Genomic DNA, 20,832 nt, shown 5'->3' with positions numbered 1-20,832 from the left:
TAATCCCATTCCCTAAGGGAAGAGTGAAGCTTGAACATCAGAAAATGAGAAAGAGGTGGGCCAGCTTCTGCCCCCAGGTGTTCATACATGAGGCTCAAGGCCAAACACTTAGGCAGGAAAAGGCAATTCATCAAGGCCCAGCCAGCACCCTGTAGTGCTTGGTTATGATAATTACAAGAATCTGTCTTAATATTTTTATGGATAAAATAGGAAGATAATTATTTATCAAAATCTTGTACTACAGCATATTACTCAGCCTCGAAATAGATCTTAACATTTCACATGGTGTGCATTAGATGGAAAAATGATTTGGAAAGTGAAACCTTTTAATCACGGCAGCTAATTATCTTGCATTTTCTTTCCTGCCCTCCTGGATTTCTCTCATGTCATCCCCACACCCTCTTTCCTCTGTCTTTGCCTTGCTCTCTGCCTCCCACCCTCACCCCCTCAAATCCGGCTTTCCAGGCATCTTTTTGGGAGCACAGAACAGGCGTGTGTGACAGTTCTCAACTAATTCAGACTTTCATCTTTCAAGTATTAGATGAAAGCTTTAATTCAGACTTTCATCTTTCAAGTATTAGATGAAAGCTCAGGCACTGTCACAAATACAATGTAAACTCTCTGTCTTATCCTATGTGGCTTCCTTGACCCAGAATATAATTAAATTATATGACAAATTGGACAGTGGAAAGGCTTGATGGGAGACCTCTGTTTTATTTTTTCCTTCAATTATATATTTTTTTCTTGCTTTCTTCGTAGAGGGAGTAAACTGCTGGAGCCAGGATCTACTAATTACATCTACAACCCTCCTCATTCATTCATGCTTCATTTATTCAAACTCCAGTAGGTGCCAGGCTCTGTGTAAGACCCCTGAGAGTGCCAGTAACTGTAAGATATTGCTTCTGACTTCAAAGATCTTAAAGGTAAGCTCAGAATTTAAATGAAGGAATCTTTGGAGTATTATAAGTACTCCACTAAAAGAAAATATAGGGTTCTACATTTGCAAATAGAAAAACAGGTTTTGATCTCTGAGTTCAGGTAAGGTTCATAAAGGAGGTCAGCCCTGGTTTGAGTCTTTAAATGAAAGTCATAGCTCACCAGGTGGATCCAGGCAAAAGCATGAGAATGGTGAAGTTTGTAGATATGAAAGAATTTTGCTCCTTAGAAAAAAATAAAGCATGTTAGTCTCTACATATGACTGGAGATTAGAGTAGGGCAAAAAAGGAGACCTATTAGTTAGCTCGTCTTCTATGCCAGAGGAAGGAATTTAGACTTTATTCCATCAGCTCTGAGGGACATGACAGGTGTGTTTTTGCAGTGGAGTGTCATGTTGAATTGCATTTTAGGGAGAATGCTCTATGGAGTGGTAGTTGGTTGGGGAGACATCAGGAAAACTGGAGGCTGGACACTAGTTAGATACCTCTCACAGTAAGTCAAGCAAGATAGAATCAGGAACTAATGTGAAGTTGTCACGGTAGGCACCAAATGGAGGGAATTCTCATAAATGATTTGAATGTGTAGAATAGATAATATTGGAATCAGAGAGGTGGAGGAGGAAAGGGTTGCCATCAGGTTTCTGGCTGAGATTAGAAGCACAAAGAGAACAAGGAAAGTTGATGGCTTCCATTTTCAATTATGGACACTGTGGGACACAGTTTTCAGTTATGTGCATCATTACTCCACTCGTCTTTACTTATTTCCTTCTTTTTCCAGATACCAAAGAGATTGAAGCATGATATTTTAATTCCTGGCTCTACCTGTTTGGCACTATGTTATTTTGAGGAACCTGGTTAATATCTCTATGCTTCAAATTATTCATCTATCAAATAGGATCAATTATAGTACTTAACTTAGAGTTTTATTTATAATTTATTAGCAGGATTTGGCATATAGTAAGCACTGAAAATGTTAATTGTTGCTATTGTGTTCATATTATTATTATAATTATCAGCATTATGCTTGGCTAGAGGCAGAGAGAAAATGGAACTGATATAATTTACCATTCTAATGTCACAATTTCTGTGAGTTTTCACTCTCCTCATCACAGCTCTAAGAGTAACCTCTATAAACCATGTTTGTACCTCTACAGAATAAATTTATAGTACTTTACTGGCTCTCTTTTCTCAACCTTCATCCATTTACATAAACTTCTCCTTGCCTGGAATCCTAGATAAATATATTTTCATCTACCTCTCCCCTCTAATCCTTGTCTTTATGAATTCTATCCTTGAAGGTCAAAATAAAAAGACATTTCTCTCAAAAGTCCATTCTGAGTTATCTACTCAGATATTTGGGTGGTTTTATATCAATATTTACTTTTTTGTCTTTTAAGGAATTCATATTTCCATTTTATATTGCTATGCATCACATATAAATATACCCATATCATCCACCTTTTCTTAGTCCCTTGAAGGCAGATCTCATGCTTTAGAATCTTTTTTTTTTTTATCATTGAAGGTACTGAGCATATGGTCTTTTTCACACCAAGGATTCGACAAACATGTATTGACAAAATAAATGCATTAATTAATGAGAGGAGTAACCACTCAATTTTAACTACAATAAGTATACATTACTAGATGTTAAATCAGTTTGAATGAAGTTTTTAGAAATAAAAGTAGAAAGAGAGTCAGGATCCAAATGAGGTCTCTATGCCTTCCAATCCTGTGTTTTGTTTTTTCTATCTTGTTTCAGGTGCTGGGAAGAAGGGGAGGATAATATTCAGGATTATATTATTTTTGCTTCTGATTTTAATCATTAAGAATAAAATGTTCTAACCAATTAACAAAAATTCTTCAATTCTTTTGCATGTATGTAAAAGTAAACACAGAAAAAAATGGCTTGAAGAAAGAAAAGAAAAAAAAATAAGAAAACAGGCCAGAATAGAATTAAAATAATAATAAGCAACTAGGAGAATTAAAGAAACAAAAATAATGCTAGAAACCATTCCAACATAACGTATGTACAAAACATGAACTGCAATGATAATGTTGTATTTATCCTACTTTTACTCATGAATAGTTGCTTAAATATTATAAACAATGTATTCAGTGATGCTTGCAGACCTTGTTCTTATTAACCTGCATAACCTTGACTTGTAGAAATATTTTAATGTTTTATGTAATGCCATTAGTAAGCATAAGTAATTCTAATTCATAACTAGGCCAGGAAGCAATTGACCCAATCAGACTGTAGGATTCCCCTATGCCATTTTTTTTTTTTTTTTTTTTTTTGCGGTACGCAGGCCTCTCACTGTTGTGGCCTCCCCCGTTGCGGAGCACAGGCTCTGGACGCGCAGGCTCAGCGGCCATGGCTCACGGGCTCAGGCGCTCCGCGGGACGTGGGATCTTCCCAGACCAGGGCACGAACACGCGTCCCCTGCATCGGCAGGCGGACTCTCAACCACTGCGCCACCAGGGAAGCCCTATGCCATTTTTTAATTAGAAGTTTTTCAACTTCTCTATAGTTCTGAATTCCATAGATTTCTTATACAATAAAAGTCTGCTTATCTTATGAAAGCAATAGCCTATAAGACCCAGTTCATGTGACAGCCCTCAAAATGCAGCTCCTCCATTGCTTAAACTGGATTCTTTATTTGGTTGCTCCAAAATGACATCCCATTTTTTTTCACAGATGATTTGCATGGATGAGAATTGGCAGATAAATTTCTCCAATGCCATATTTGATATGCTTCCTTTCATCTGCTCTGTTATATTTCAGATTATTCCATTTGGAACATATTAGTGTATATATATTAAGAAATAAAGTACTTAAATTTCACTCCAGATATGAGTCATATTAGCTACAAGTCTCAATGGTATAAATGCTCATGAATACAAAGGAGGACGAGGTGGAAGAGGATGATGAGGAGGAGGAAGAAGAGGAGGAGAATCGTCCACAAGCTTAGTGAAGGGATTGGGAGGCAAAGGCAGAGAATATAAGGGAAGGGACTCTAATGGCAGTCTTCACTTTGGCCTTGGGGAAGCCTAAGATGGAGTCGAATTAGAAAAGGTAATAGGGCTTCCCTGGTGGCGCAGTGGTTGAGAGTCCGCCTGCCGATACAAGGGATGCGGGTTCGTACCCTGGTCTGGGAAGATCCCACGTGCAGCGGAGCAGCTGGGCCCGTGAGCCATGGCCACTGAGCCTGCGCGTCCAGAGCCTGTGCTCCGCAACGGGAGAAGCCACAACAGTGAGAGGCCTGCGTACCGCAAAAAAAAAAAAAGAAAAGAAAAGGTAATAACTTTATAAATGCAATAATTATTTTACCTGCTTTTCCACCTGGTGGCCATGACTTCTCATGTCAGTACCTTAAGATGATGATGATGATGATGATGTAACAAAATAAAATTCTGTGAGGAAAATCTTGTGTCCTTTCTCCAATGGAAAAACTTCAAAGGGAAGTTCCCAACTGAAAGGAGCTCACAGAACTTGCTAATTAAGGTATAAAGAGCCTATGGGAAATATTTCACTAAGAGAATCATGCAGCCCAAGAGAGAGATCTAGAACAGTTTACACAGAAACTCTGGATACCATGGAGGTTAAGCAGAGAATTCTAATCAGTTCAAAACCAGCTAATGCCTTGTCCTGAGTAGAAGCACAGCCAAACACAAAAGACAAACATCTTCTGCCTCTGCTTTCCAGGTCTCCTTTCCCAGAATTCTCGTGATGGATAATGGCCACACAATACTTTAAATCACCAAAACTTAAAATATTACATCTGTTCTTGCCTCCTTCCTCACCAGAATCTGTTGTCACCAAATTTTGATATATTTTCCATCAAAAAATACCTGAGTATTTACTATTTGGCATGTAGTAGTCTAGGAGCTCATGAAATCCAAGCTTTTGGACCAGTGACTCAAAATTTTATAACTTTTTAGTATTTTTTTTAATCCCTCCTCTCTTCTACAAACAAATGAATGGTATAAGCCAGTTGTCAGAAAACTATGATACCTGGCCCAAATTTAGCCTCTGGCCTGTTATTCTGTGTTTAGCAAATAAGATTTTTTTTACATTTTTAATGATTGAAAAAAATTTTTAAAGCATAATAGTATGTGACAAATGAAATTTAAACTTTCGTTTCCATAAAGAAAATTTTATTGGAACACCAACACGCCCATTAATTTATTAATTTTTATTTTTATTTTTGCAGTACACGGGCCTCTCACTGTTGTGGTCTCTCCTGTTGCGGAGCACAGGCTCCGGACGCGCAGGCCCAGTGGCCGTGGCTCACGGGCTTAGCCGCTCCGCGGCATGTGGGATCCTCCCGGACCGGGGCACGAACCTGTGTCCCCTGCATCGGCAGGTGGACTCTCAACCACTGCGCCACCAGGGAAGCCCTCATTTATGTTTTGTCTACATTTTTAGCTACTGAGTTAGAGTTGAGTAGTTGTGACAAAGCTTAAAATATGTACTATCTGACCCTTTACAGAAAACAAGTTTTCTTGTTTCCCTGGTATAGGCTCTTAATATACAGGTCTGTGGTATTGAATGCCCTTATGATTGATTTCCGTGCTCACTAATATTTTTCTACTCAAATCCATCTTCTTCAGAGCCACCTTGCACCTAAAGCAATTAGAGAAAGAAGAACAAAAAACCCACAAAGTTAGCAGAAGGAAAGAAATCATAAAGATCAGATCAGAAATAAATGAAAAAGAAATGAAGGAAATGATAGCAAAGATCAATAAAACTAAAAGCTGGTTCTTTGAGAAGATAAACAAAATTGATAAACCATTAGCCAGACTCATCAGAAAAAAAAGGGAGAAGACTCAAATCAATAGAATTAGAAATGAAAAAGGAGAAGTAATAACTGACACTGCAGAAATACAAAGGATCATGAGAGATTACTACAAGCAACTCTATGCCAACAAAATGGACAACCTGGAAGAAATGGACAAATTCTTAGGAATGCACAACCTTCTGAGACTGAACCAGGAAGAAATAGAAAATATGAACAGAGCAATCACAAGCACTGAAATTGAAACTGTGATTAAAAATCTTCCAACAAACAAAAGCCCAGGACCAGATGGCTTCACAGGCGAATTCTATCAAACATTTAGAGAAAAGCTAACATCTAACCTTCTCAAACTCTTCCAAAATATAGCAGAAGGAGGAACACTCCCAAACTCATTCTACGAGGCCACCATCACCTTGATACCAAAACCAGACAAGGATGTCACAAAGAAAGAAAACGACAGGCCAATATCACTGATGAACATAGATGCAAAAATCCTCAACAAAATACTAGCAAACAGAATCCAACAGCACATTGAAAGGATCATACACCATGATCAAGTGGGGTTTATCCCAGGAATGCAAGGATTCTTCAATATATGTAAATCAATCAACGTGATACACCATATTAACAAATTGAAGGAGAAACACCATATGATCATCCAACAGATGCAGAGAAAGCTTTCAACAAAATTCAACACAGATTTATGATAAAAAAAAAACCTGCAGAAAGTAGTCATAGAGGGAACTTTCCTCAACATAATAAAGGCCATATATGACAAACCCACAGCCAACATCGTCCTCAATGGTGAAAAACTGAAACCATTTCCATTAAGATCAAGAAGAAGACAAGGTTGCCCACTCTCACCACTATTATTCAACATAGTTTTGGAAGTTTTAGCCACTCAGAGATGAAAAAGTAATAAAAGGAATCCAAATCGGAAAAGAAGAAGTAAAGCTGTCAGTGTTTGCAGATGATATGATACTATACATAGAGAATCATAAAGATGCTACCAGAAAACTAATAGAGCTAATCAATGAATTTGGTAAAGTATCAGGATACAAAATTAATGCACAGAAATCTCTGGCATTCCTATACACTAATGATGAAAAATCTGAAATTGAAATTAAGAAAACACTCCCATTTACCACTGCAACAAAAAGAATAAAATATCTAGGAATAAACCTACCCAAGGAGACAAAAGACCTGTATGCAGAAAATTATAAGACACTGATGAAAGAAATTAAAGATGATACAAATAGATGGAGAGATATACCATGTTCTTGGATTGGAAGAATCAACATTGTGAAAATGACTACACTACGCAAAGCAATCTATAGATTCAATGCAATCCCTATCAAACTACCACTGGCATTTTTCACAGAACTAGAACAAAAAAATTCACAATTCGTATGGAAAAACAAAAGACCCCGAATAGCCAAAGCAATCTTGAGAACGAAAAATGGAGCTGGAGCAATTAGGCTCCCTGACTTCAGACTATACTACAAAGCTACAGTAATCAAGACAGTATGATACTGGCACAAAAACAGAAAGATAGATCAATGGAACAGGATAGAAAGCCCAGAGATAAACCCACGCACATATGGTCACTTTATCTTTGATAAATGAGGCAAGAATATACAGTGGAGAAAGGACAGCCTCTTCAATAAGCGGTGCTGGAAAAACTGGACAGGTACATGTAAAAGTATGAGATTAGAACACTCACTAACACCATACACAAAAATAAGCTCAAAATGGATTAAAGACCTAAATGTAAGGCCAGAAACTATCAAACTCTTAGAGGAAAACAGGCAGAACACTCTATGACATAAATCACAGCAAGATCCTTTTTGACCCACCTCCTAGAGAAATGGAAATAAAAACAAAAATAAACAAATGGGACCTAATGAAACTTAAATCTTTTGCACAGCAAAGGAAACCATAAACAAGATGAAAAGATCACCCTCAGTATGGGAGAAAATATTTGCAAATGAAGCAACTGACAAAGAATTAATCTCCAAAATTTACAAGCAGCTCATGCAGTTCAATAACAAAAAAACAAACAACCCAATCCAAAAATGGGCAGAAGACCTAAATAGACATTTCTCCAAAGAAGATATATAGATTGGCAACAAACACATGAAAGAATGCTCAACATCATTAATCATTAAAGAAAGGCAAATCAAAACTACAATGAGATATCATCTCACACCAGTCAGAATAGCCATCATCAAAAAATCTAGAAACAATAAATGCTGGAGAGGGTGTGGAGAAAAGGGAACACTCTTGCACTTTTTGTGGGAATGTAAATTGATACAGCCACTATGGAGAACTGTATGGAGGTTCCTTAAAAAATTACAAATAGAACTACCATATGACCCAGAAATCCCACTACTGGGCATATACCCTGAGGAAACCATAATTCAAAAAGAGTCATGTACCAAAATGTTCATTGCAGCTCTATTTACAATAGCCAGGACATGGAAGCAACCTAAGTGTCCATCATCGGAAGAATGGATAAAGAAGATGTGGCACATATATACAGTGGAATATTACTCAGCCATAAAAAGAAACGAAATTGAGTTATTTGTAGTGAGGTGGATGGACCTAGAGTCTGTCATACAGAGTGAAGTAAGTCGGAAAGAGAAAAACAAATACCGTATGCTAACACATATATATGGAAGCTAAGGAAAAAAATGTCATGAAGAACCTAGGGGCAAGACAGAAATAAAGACACAGATCTACTAGAGAACAGACTTGAGGATATGGGGAGGGGAAAGGGTAAGCTGTGACAAAGTGAGAGAGTGGCATGGACACATATACACTAGCAAACGTAAAATAGATAGCTAGTGGGAAGCAGCCACATAGCACCGGGAGATCAGCTCGGTGCTTTGTGACCACCTAGAGGGGTGGCATAGGGAGGGTGGGAGGGAGGGTGACGCAAGAGGGAAGCGATATGGGAACATATGTATATGTATAACTGATTCACTTTGTTATAAAGCAGAAACTAACACTCGTTGTAAAGCAATTATACTCCAATAAAGATGTTAAAAAAATAAATAAATAAAATGAAAATCTATCCTTGTCACTGTCTTAATTAAAGCCCTCCTTTGACTCATCACAAACTCTAATACAGTTCCAGCTTTGTAAATTGGCACATGAACAGTTCATGAATCTGTTGATCTACTCTTGTTCACCCCACTCCCTTAGCCATACTTCTATTGGTGAGAAATTCCTGTTTAGAGAAAAGGAGAAACTACAATTGTACTCTGAAATTATCCATTCTAATGTAAAAAGATTGAAGAAAGGGAGAGACAAGACAACCTGTAGAGTAAGAGGCCACAGCTGAGGGAGGACCTCCACATCCACTGGCAAGACCCCACGCTTCTTAGAGCAGTGTGGTAGAGTGCAGCCACCCCAGTGATGGAGATGGAGATTATTGATGGAGATGGCACTGCCAGTCGTGGACATCAGCAACATCCAACAATAAGTGGAACTCTATTTGCTGGAACTACTTGTTCCAGGCCCTAAGATAGGTACTGGAAATCAAACAGAGAACTGGGTAGACACAGATAGGAATGTTAATCAGTCTAGGAGAAATCCACTGATGATATAAGCTCAGGGCCCCATGGAAGTGCAAAGGAGGGGCTCCCTCTTCAAGATATGAAGTGCCAAGGAAGACGCCCTGGAAGAAATGACCACAAAGCAAGTAAGGAAATGGTTAATTATGTAAGGATTAGTGTTTCAAGCTGAAGATGTGTTTTGCAAGGCTTGGTAGCAGAATGGAGTGTAGGAACCAAATATCTGTATATGAAAACATTTAAACACTATCTGAAGTCAGAGTCTGTGCTTTATCTGTTGTACCAGAGTTCCTGTTTCTAAGATTTTCTACCACTGTGACCAGTGCTGAACCTGTCAGTGCTTGGCATTGATCAAAACATGGAAACCAGCTACATGCATCTCTACACTTGAAACAAAGGCATTGCAAATTAAAAGTAAGTGAGAATTAATGTTGAAAATGTACATAAAAATAGTGTGCATCAAAAATTCCATAGCAGGGAGTGAACATATAAGAGTTTGGATTCAACTTTAACAAGTCCTTTTGTGGGACTCCTAGAAGGGTATGGGAAGATCTAGTAGTTTCAATTCCTTTTCTGCTCTTAGTAACAAAATGAGCTATTTTTGATGAAGTTCTGAAAAAAGAGATTATGGCGTTAGTATACTCTCAGATGAATAGAAATCTGTAGAGGTTGGATAGGCATTACCCCATAAGGTAACTTAAACGTCATGGAAATTTTAGTTTCTCAGAAGTTTACGACTGTCATTTTGGGAATGAATAATAGATTAATGAGGTAAACGTTCCTCTTTCCCCTTTGTTCCAATGAGTACAGTCACCTTGTGTTAATGCCTCGTTTATTCTGTTATCTTCCTGTGTATTTTTGATCATTTGTGATATTGTGCTTCCATATTTTTGTTTTTGTTTTCAATATTTCATTTGTTTTACACAATTGTCTAAAACTTAAGGGAAAAAAGAATCATGTACCCATGGAACTATTAAATGTAAAATATTACTGCAATACTTTGTTCAGGAAAGCCAGCCACTCTGTTTTTATCATTCTTTTATTTTGGCGGATTAAGTAGGACAATTTATATAAAAGTTTGAGCATAGCCACTGGTACATAGTAATCATTCAAAACATGTTAGCTGTATATTTATCCAGTGTTTTTATTATTACCATTCTGAGGTTCCAGAATGGGGCAAGCACTATAAAATATCAGCCACACCAAGTATGAGTGAGAAAGTGTTACAGTTTTTTGCAATATGTCTGATCAGGAAAAGAAATATCTTACAGAATTATGTAGTTTCCATTTTTATGGTAATTATAATATAATAGATCATTTTAAAAGTCTTAAGACAAATATAATATGAAACACTGCTGACACAATATTTTTTTGGAAAAAAAAGTATATTGGAGAAAATAATAAACTCAGGGTCATTAGACACACATTTGAGAATCTGTTTTAGCTCTTACTGCCTTTTTTAGAATTTAATCTTTTGGAGTTTTCATTCTCTATATGATATAATGGTCTTGAAAGTGCTAGTGTAAGAATAACAAGAAATAAACAAAAAAAGTAAAAAACTGAAACCAAGAATGTCAGACAAATGGAATACATTTTTATGTTCCACTGGTTCATTTTATAGGGCTATTTTATGCAAGATATTTTCAGCCAACTTATCTCAAACTGTCCACTTCAACTAATTGCTTGGATATGCTATGATATTTAGTTCTCAATTACATATGTATAGGATTTCTTGTATAAGCCATAGCATTATGAATTATACACAGGTGCTTTGAAGTCAGAAAAATTGAGTTTAGATCGTACCTCCACCATTTACCAGCCATGCAAACTTGGGTAACTATTCTGTGACTCATATCCCTCTTCTGCAAAATGGAAATACAACCTAACTCACAGGGCTGCTGTGAGTAATACTTATAATCCATAGACAGTGGTGCTTAGCTCAGTTCTTGGTACCTAACACACGCTCAAGAATGGCAGTGCTGTTTGTTAGTGTTTTGCTTCTCCTCCATCTCGTCAACATAACCATACATTTCTCTCATTAAATGTTGAAAAAATGCAGTCAAAAATCAGCAGAGAAAGCCTTAAGGCAAACAAAAACTCAAAGAAAAAGAATAGGAGGTCATTTAAAAAAGAGAATCAGATGAAATTTTATTCTCTGTAGAATAGTGAGCAACCTTGAGACACTAATACTAAACTTAAAAAAACCCATAATTATACAGTGAGCTCCACTGGAAGGTCAAAATCCTTTCTAGGATGGAATAGTGAGTCCTATGATATAAGAAGCCACCCAATTTTCCTCTCCAGTATCACAGAAGGATGAATACAATTTTTGTACCTGTCTTGGGGTCTAAAGAATACCTTAAAATTTATTTTAGCAAGTAGTTCAACTACATTATATGTCAAATAGCCTTTTGTGATATGGCCTGATGAACTAACAATCTTGTAGAATATTCCTCCTTAAAAGCATAATTGCTAAGTCCCAAGCAATTGACTTATACACAAATGTTAAGTCTCAAGCATTTGCTAGTTGGAGACAAGATGGTTTAGTACTAACACATCAGGATAAATAAGCATTTTAAAAAGCTAGACCTCTAAAATTGATGTCTGCTTAGATATTTGCTTAACTACTAATTCCCAAATTTGTTTTCTCTCTGCTGTCAACACAGAGTAACACTGAAGTAAGCCTAATTTAAGTGTATGAGCAGGCAAACAGTAACGAATTTAAAGGCGTGACATGGCATTTAGGCAAGTGCTGTATATTTAGGGTTGTCAGATAAAGTATTCTCACATTTGAATTTAAGATAAATAATGAGTAATTTTTTACTAAAAGTATGTCTTATGCATAATTTGCTAAATATTGAAACTTGTTTTAATTTTAGGATATATAATGTAAATGTATATACAGATATATACACACATATATCTTGTGTTTATGTATATAAACATATGTGTATCTTTTATATATGCATATAAGCATACATATGTGCTATAACAGATACCCTGCATACACTATATATAAACATATTAAATATGTAAAAATATTATATATATTCTTTATACATAGCCTTCTATAGAGCTTTGTGTAGTGTTTTCTGATAGCAAATATATGATTTTTTTTTCTGACACCAACTAGTTATTTTTCCATACCAAGCTACTCTCCAATTTTTTAACAACTGAGAGGAGGGGGGAGGGGAATGAGGGAAGGAGAATAGAGAGGATGAAGAGAAAGAAGAACAACAACAATAACAAACAACACCAACACCAGCATGAGCCCAATTTTAAAAACTTTATCAATTTACTTTACTTGCTTCATTCTGTTGGTCAAGAAGGGATAAAGAGATAGTATAAGCGACTTACTTATATTACTGAGAATTATAGCTTTGACATCTGGAAGACTGAATATAATATTAACATGCATAAGTACATTCATGCTGTCATTTTTTGAACTTAATAATCAACTAAAATTTATTAAGCAGTTACTATATATTTTAAATTTTGTTCATCATAAGATTCAGCATAAAATTCAGTAGAATTTTAGATGAATCTTGATGATAGATTAACTTTTAATACATTGTATCTGGAAACATGCACATAATAAATCTTTTTTGGTGGAAGTAAACAAGAGGAAGTGATCACTGGACCTGGGCAATCTGATGCTCTTTACCTCCTCCCATGTCCCTGGAATGTACATTCCACCCACTGGTCCCCCAGTGGGAGCCATTTTCAAGGACGCAGCCTTGAGAGAGCATGTGCTGTTGACACCGTCTGGACTGTATACGTGACTCAATCCAGTTAAGGCCTCTACATTAGACTTCCATGCTTTTGGCGGACAGATGCAGAGATCTACTCGTCATGTGGTCACCTAAGACAAGTCTCATAATTAAGTCCCCTTGCTTATTAAAACTGCCACTGACCAATCTGGAGTGGTCTGCCTCTTTCTCCAGTCCCTTCTTACCCTCCACGTACAGGAGCCAGTTTCAGATTTCACCAGGGAAACTCCTAAGATTTTGAATCAACAATATCTCAAGTTTTATTATCAGGGATTACTTTATGCAAAGATGTAGTTTATTCACTAATTCATTGTTTAAGAGGCCATTTACAGATAACAAGCAGGGAATCAATCACTCAATCAACAGATGCACACATTTTGAGACCTTATAATGTGCAGGTACAAAAGATAACTAAACGTACTAACTGGGTAATAAAGCTTTGGAAAGCATTTATTTGTTTGTTTCTGGTTTTTTTTAAAATATTGCTTAAATGATATCAAAATTAAACTACTTTAAATCTAAAGCACAATTTAGAAAATGGTTAGAGCCGTTATAGAAGTTGGCCTTGGAGAGTGAAGCAGAGCTTCCCAGGAAGAGAGCATTCAGAGAGTGAAAGATAGTAAGAATTTGCCAAAGGAAAGAGTGCAAAGAAAATGGCATAATGGCATAGGCAATGCAAAGTGATAGGAAAGAGCATTTGTTTAACAGCTTTATATTGAGCCCATTTATATTCCAGATAATCTGATGACACACTGATATTCTTTTTATTCAGAAACCTAACATAATTCATTGTTTCTGAGGCACAGTACCTATGTGTATACATGTAAATGGAGGGAAATAAAGGAGGATGAATAGAGGTGAAGTAATAGAAATGGGCAGGGATCCAGTTATGAAGGCTTAGTCTATCATGCAAAAGCATATGATTTTATCATGAGGTTCTAAGAGCCACTGAAGAATTTGAACCAGTAATTAACATGATCATATTTAAATTTTAGAAAAATCATATGGCAGCAGGGTGACAATTATAGTGGGATGATGTTAGAAGCAGGGATCCTAACATGGAGTTATTATTATATTTAATATTTTACCAGAGGCTTGCTGCCTATCCGTCCTTCATTCTTCTCCAGTTGAGTCTGGTCTGCACCACATCCCTGGGTGGATGCAGAGGCTAGTTAGAGAGCAGTTAGTTTCACAGTCTTTGGAACTTCTGGCTTTAAGCCTTAGTTTCATAGCTCACTATCCTCATGAAAGTTTCATGAGGAAACTATATAACCTTTTTCTGCCTCAGTTTTATCACCTGTGAAGTGACAATATCTACTAGGTCAGGTTATTTGAAAAATCAAATGAGTTAAGAGTTTTATGTGCTCAACAGGGTTTCCAGATAAAATACAGAATGTGCCATTAAATTTGAATTTCAGATAAACTAATAATTTTTAGTGTAAGATGTCCCTAATATTGCACTAGTTTGTCCTAAATATTACATGGGACATATTTAAATTTAAAAAGTAAATTGTTTATCTGAAATTCAAATTTAACTGAATGTCCTGTACTTTTATTTGCTAAATTTGTTAATAAGACTTCCTTGCACATAGTAAGCAGTACATAGGTGTTAACTCTTAATAGAATCAGCTCCTTTCCCTCATTTACAATTATACCTCAGGCATCCATAGGCACTGGGACCTGAAATCTCTTTTTAGATTCTCCAGGATCTCTCCTTTTATCAAGGTACATTGTCCAAATTCTTTGAAAAGGTACTCTATTATTCTGATTCTTATGAACCTACATGTAAGGCATGACAGTTGAAATTGTGTTTTGGGGTTTCACAAAATAATTTCACATATGCACTTATAGAGAGTTTCTCCGAAGTTTCTGTACAGCTGCTATCAAGAAAAAACATTCAATAGAGTTCAATATCTTTTGAATAATTATGCATTTAAGTAAATTAGCCCAAGCCTGGAGTTATGGGAAACTGTCTCCCTCTTGAATAACTATGCTTTCTTCTTCTGCACCTCTTTGTCAGTTTTTGAAGAAACTCAGAGTTAAGTTTTCTGACTCTTATCTATTCATCTCGCTGTCCTCCTAGAATTCTGACACTTTCTTATTACTCTTATTGTAGCAATTTTTTGCTTTTGTAGTATTTGAGCCTATTATTGCAAAAGTTCTCAAATTACTTGGAAAAAGAGACAAAATTTATATGTGTTTAAAGATTTGTATGAAACGCTAAAATTCTAAATGCATTTATATGCTAAATATATTGTTTCTATTCGTTTACTGAGTTTCCAAGGCAGTCTTCCATTTCCGCATGTCCCTACTAGTCAATTATAATAATGAAACCATAGTCCCGTAATGAAATGGACAATAAATAAATGGATTATTCTCATTGCTCTAGCTTTGCTTCCTATCATGACAGTAAAAATTGTTGTTAGAATTATACATGTAAGGTTAATTAGTCGATGAAATAGGATGATAGTTATCTGTATCTTTTTAGTTTTATTATTTATCTTTGAATTTTATTTTATTATTTAACTCTTTTCAGTTTTATTATTTATGATCTATCTAATCTGGCTCTATCTCTCTTTTTAGTTTTACATGTAGGGTGGGCAAATGAGAAAACAAAATGTGCCTTTCCTTTTCCACAGTTACCTTTTTCACCATCTGTTGCACATGCTTCGAGATGGAGTAACAAAGGATCTAATATACTCATTCACACTGAACTGGCAGCATTGTCGGTCTTCTCTCCCATGGAGGCACACATTTGATTTTGCAACTAAAAGCTAAAGCAAAGGGACACTGCTTAATACAAATGCTCTAATACACCTGGTAAAATTTTAGTCATTGTGGCACCAAAGTCTGACTGAGGCTTCAGACTTTAGAAGTTTAGTAATACATCAAATCAAAGCATGCCGGTACTGCTTCTCCAGCATACTCCCTAGGTCTGCAGACTGACTTAGAAGAAAGCTCTTTATGCAGGTTCAAGAGAAAAACCAAGAAGCCCTTTCTTCTCCCTTGTCAAGATAGAGAATAAAATCTCAAGGGTCATTAATTAATTATCAAATCTTAGCTCGTAGAAAGGTAAACTAATAGTGGTATTTTATTATAAATAATATTCATTGCTTAATAATAGAGAATACACTGAGAACAACATTAGAACTAAGAAAGCACAGTCATTATAGAAAGAAACCACCAAGCATCTTTTAAATTAAGGAAAACATATTCCCTTGTCTCTCTTAGAATGACACACTGTAAAGCTTTTAAAAACCTTTGTTAACAACTTTATGAATATTAAAGAACACCACGAAAACTTTTTTAAAAGAAGTGCTTTATTATTTAATGCTTATTTTATTTTTATTATTGTTGCCAAGCAAGCAACTTCCTAGTGGTGAAGTAAGAATGTTTTCATATTTTAGTGCTATAACATTTAGTTCATTTATTATTAATACAACTCATAAATACTCTCACCATCAAAAATATCCTCAAACAATCTTATCTGGGCTGACTCAGACTTCACTTCCTCTCCAAGGGTTTCCAATTTCTGGACTATAATTAGTTGTCATCTATTCTGACAGAGAAGATTCTACCAACTTTCCCCCATGTCTCAATAATGTTCTTGACAGTTTTTATATCCTGAAGCAACCTAAACAGTTTACTAAGTGAGACCCACTTGTAGAGAAGGAAAAGGTAGAATGGGAACAAACTTGTTATTTTTAGCTAAAGGTGTTTTTGTAGGATTATCTTCCTGAAAGCATTCATATTTTGCCAAATGTGTGACACAGGTTATGTCACCTTTTAAAACAATTTTAGTGACCTGTTTTAACACCCTGATTGTACATCTGTATGAAAAAGGAAGTATTCTCTTACTAATTAAGGGCCCTCCATTAATAAATTTATGCTGTTAAATTATTCTTTTACATTTAATGCTTATATGTTCTGTCAAATATCTCAACTGTCATTTATTTCCTAAAACAACTGAGATAATACACGAGCATATGAAAATCTTAGTAGATTATACTCTTGGTAAATAATAATACTTCATGGCTACAGTTAACATGAAAAAGCTGGTCTTTCTATGACTATCTCAAGAGGTAAATGAGCCTATCTTCCACTGTACAAGCACAGTGGCAAATGTTTCCTGAGGAAAAGCAAAAAATAATCATAGCATAATCAGGCTGGGCTTCACTATCAGAGTGATGGCAAAGGTGGAAATCATCTTGTTTTTGAAGGCAGATCTTTGCTGAATCATGTATAGCTGTGTTTCAACCTTCTTGGCTGTACAAGGCATGTATACATACAATTTTTTAATTTGCACTCCCTCCGTGTTTTAGGCACAGTGCTCCTGTTCTTAAGATAGAGAAGTAAATAATACAAGTCCCAGATTTCAGGATTCAAGTTCTTGGAGCTGGAGTCCATAAGTAGATAAGTAAAGGGCAATTTACAGCATACTGTGGTAAAGATTCCAAGACCCAGAAAAGGGGCTTTCCATCCAATTTAGAGGTGAGATAAAAGTGAGTATTTAGTAAAGTTGTTGTAGAAGTAACAACAACTAAATTGAGTCCCGAAATATAAATAATACATCTTTAATGTGGAATTTGAAGTGGAAGTACAGATATGTCTTAAATTAATAATTCTGATCATAAGATGCTCTTTCCTAGAAATTTTCACTGTACCTATCTCTAATTCTGATTGTATTTTCTATCTTTTCTACACTCCTCAGTTTACTCCTATTTTATGAGGCAGTGGAGTGGAACGGAGTGGTATATCAGGAAGTGAAGAAAAGCATGTTTTTGGAAATCACAAGGGGAAAGGCTGGTCTTTTGCAGTGGTAAAACACACTAGTTAAGAGTATGACCTGGATCTTCTTCTGTTAGATTTCCAGTGCATCCTTTATGTGTCACTTTGAGCAAATTATTTAATCTCTCTTTGTCAAAGTCTCTTTATACGAAATATTGTCAAATCACAAGCTTGCCATGAGTGTTCAAAAATGAGTGAGTTCAAAAATGTACTAGATGTAAGAATATTCAACATTCAATATGAATATTCAATATTCATCTGATGATATGATGATGATAATGATGATGGTGATGTTTTGTCAGCCTGTAACTGCAGGTGAATATTTAAACACTGTTGTCTCTATGGTAATATTCTAGACCAGGTTCTAACAAGTTCATTTAAATCAAGCTAATTCCTCTTTAGATTGAGACAAAGATGCACTTTCCTCAAAAGTATTGCTTTGAGATACATATAGCAAACCTGACACCTCAAGTTTTTTTTATCTAAATGGAAATAATACATATTTAGGATTTCCACTTCTAGCCATGGCACAATTACTATATCAGACTATTGTACGCTTTGTAAACAAGTATGAAAAGAGATAAACTATATGAGGCAGTTGTTTTCAAGTAATGGACAACAGAGGGCAAGCCTATTTTATTTGAAAGAAGAGAAACACTCTTACAAGTGAACTCTGCATTCACTCTGACTTGTTGCCTAGGAGATTGTTTTTAGACCACAGCACAGAGAGGAGGAACCCAAGAAAAAATCTGCAGTCTCGATGAATGAAGCAGGCAGAAATAAGAGTTCCGAGCTTCCGAGCTGGAATTGGTTTATGAGGCAAGAGAGTAGAAAAGAAAGCTGTACAGAGAAAAATACTTATGCCAGCATGTTATTACCTCTGTCCCTTGGCTGAAGGAAAGGCTATGAATGCTTAGGGTGAGATTTTAAGACCTGTCAGAGAGTAGCTGCCAGGGACTAATAAATGAACCAGAGGTTTCTCAGTGCTGAAAACTTTACAGTACGGCCCAGCCAGAGTGGAGATTCTTGCTGAGTACCCTAGGTGTGCAGTTGACACAGAAAAATCATGCTTCCAAAGTAGGATCACAGACTAGAGCTAAGCAAAACATTGAAACAGAACCATGCAAACAAAGCCTAAAATAAAAGCTCATAATGATCGATTTTCATTTAGCTGTCTGCCAGAACAAAACACAATACTTTAGAGGAAGAAAGATAATCTAGACATTTAACAATATAGCAAAAAGTCATAATTACTAGACATGAGAAAACAGAAACCAGAAATGTAATCCATAGCCAGGGGAAACAGAAATGTATTCTTCCACCAAAAAAATAAAAGAGCTAATAGAAACAGACCCCAGAATGAAACTGATGTTCAGATTTGCAGATAAGGACTTTAAAACAGATATTATAAATATGATCAAGAATTTGAAAAAAAGAAATATGGTTGAGAATCTCAAAAAAATATGGGAACTATGAAAAAGAATTCTAACGAATTCTGAAAAATTCAAATATAAAATATCTGATATGAAAGTTAAAGGAAAAGCAGAATGATCAGCAAATTTGAATTCAGATTAATAGAAATTATTTAAACTGAGTCAATGGAAAAAAAGCTGGGAAAAAAACAACAGAGACTCACTCAGTTACATGAGGGATCAACATGCAATTGGATTCTCCAAAGGAAAGAAGAGAGAGAAGGAAAAAATTGAAGCAATATTGGCCTCCAAGTTTTCTAAATTTGGTGAAAAATGAGAATTCACAGATCCAAGAAGCCCAGTAACTCCAAAGGAAGATAAATATAAAGAACCACACATAGGTATATCATAGTCAAACCTCTAAAAACCTAAGATAAAGAGAATAGGCATAGGACAGAAAAAACTAGATATATTTGATCAATGTAAAATTCCAGGAGACTTATCAGAAATAGTGAATGTAGGATGAAAATAGATGAACATATTAATATGCTTAAAAAATGTTGTCAACCTAGAATTCCATATCTAAAGAAATTACCCTTCATAAAAAGAGCTGAAATTGAAATAAAGAAATTTCAGATAAACAAAAGCTGAGAGAATTAGTTACCAGCAGAAGCTACTATAAGAAATGGTTAAGGAAGTTCTTCATGCCAAAGGTAAATGGTACCAGATAGACACTCAGAAACTCAGATATACATGAATGAATGGAAGGGACTGGAAATGGAAATTATAAGGATAAATATAAACATTATCTTTGTTTTATTTTATTAGTATATTTAAATGACAACTGACTACATAAAGCAAAAATAATAACATTAATAAAATATATGACAAGAGACACAAAGGTTTGCAGGAATAAATGGAATTATATTATTTTGTTTTGTTTTGTTCTACGTTTCATGTGAAGTAGTACAATATTAAGTCTGAGCAGAATATAATATATTGGAATCCCTAAAACAAATCTGGAGAAATTATACTCTCTGAATAACAATATGTACTGTAGTAATCAAGGGAATGCAGTTTTCACATAAGGATTAAAAAAAAAACATATTAGTGAAACAGAATAGATTCCAGAAATAGACTTGCACATATATAATTAATTGATTTTCAACAAAGTTGTCAATGCAATGAAATGGGAAAAAGACAGTCAGAATAATCATATTTTTAAAAAACTGAACAAACAAGCAGACAACAAAAACACAATCTACTCCACATCACATCATACAGAAAAAGCAATTTGCAACAGATCATACATTAAATGTAAAAGGAAATATTTTAAAGGTTCTGTATGAAAATAAAAGTAGCTGTTTTCACAACCGTGGGCTAGAAACACACTTTTTAGATATGGCACAAACAGTTCTAATCATAGGAAACCAACAGACCTGAGAGTGTATAAAACTGCCAGGACCTTTCCTTCAGAGTTCCCTTATCACCAACCAGCCTGCTGTTCCATGGGGGAAAATAGAGCAGTCACTTGCTTACGCTATCATAGT

The sequence above is a fragment of the Leucopleurus acutus genome (assembly GCF_964270905.1).
Source record: "Leucopleurus acutus genome assembly, chromosome: 4".
NCBI classification, from domain to species: Eukaryota; Metazoa; Chordata; class Mammalia; order Artiodactyla; family Delphinidae; genus Leucopleurus; species Leucopleurus acutus.
This window is presented reverse-complemented; position numbering follows the sequence as displayed.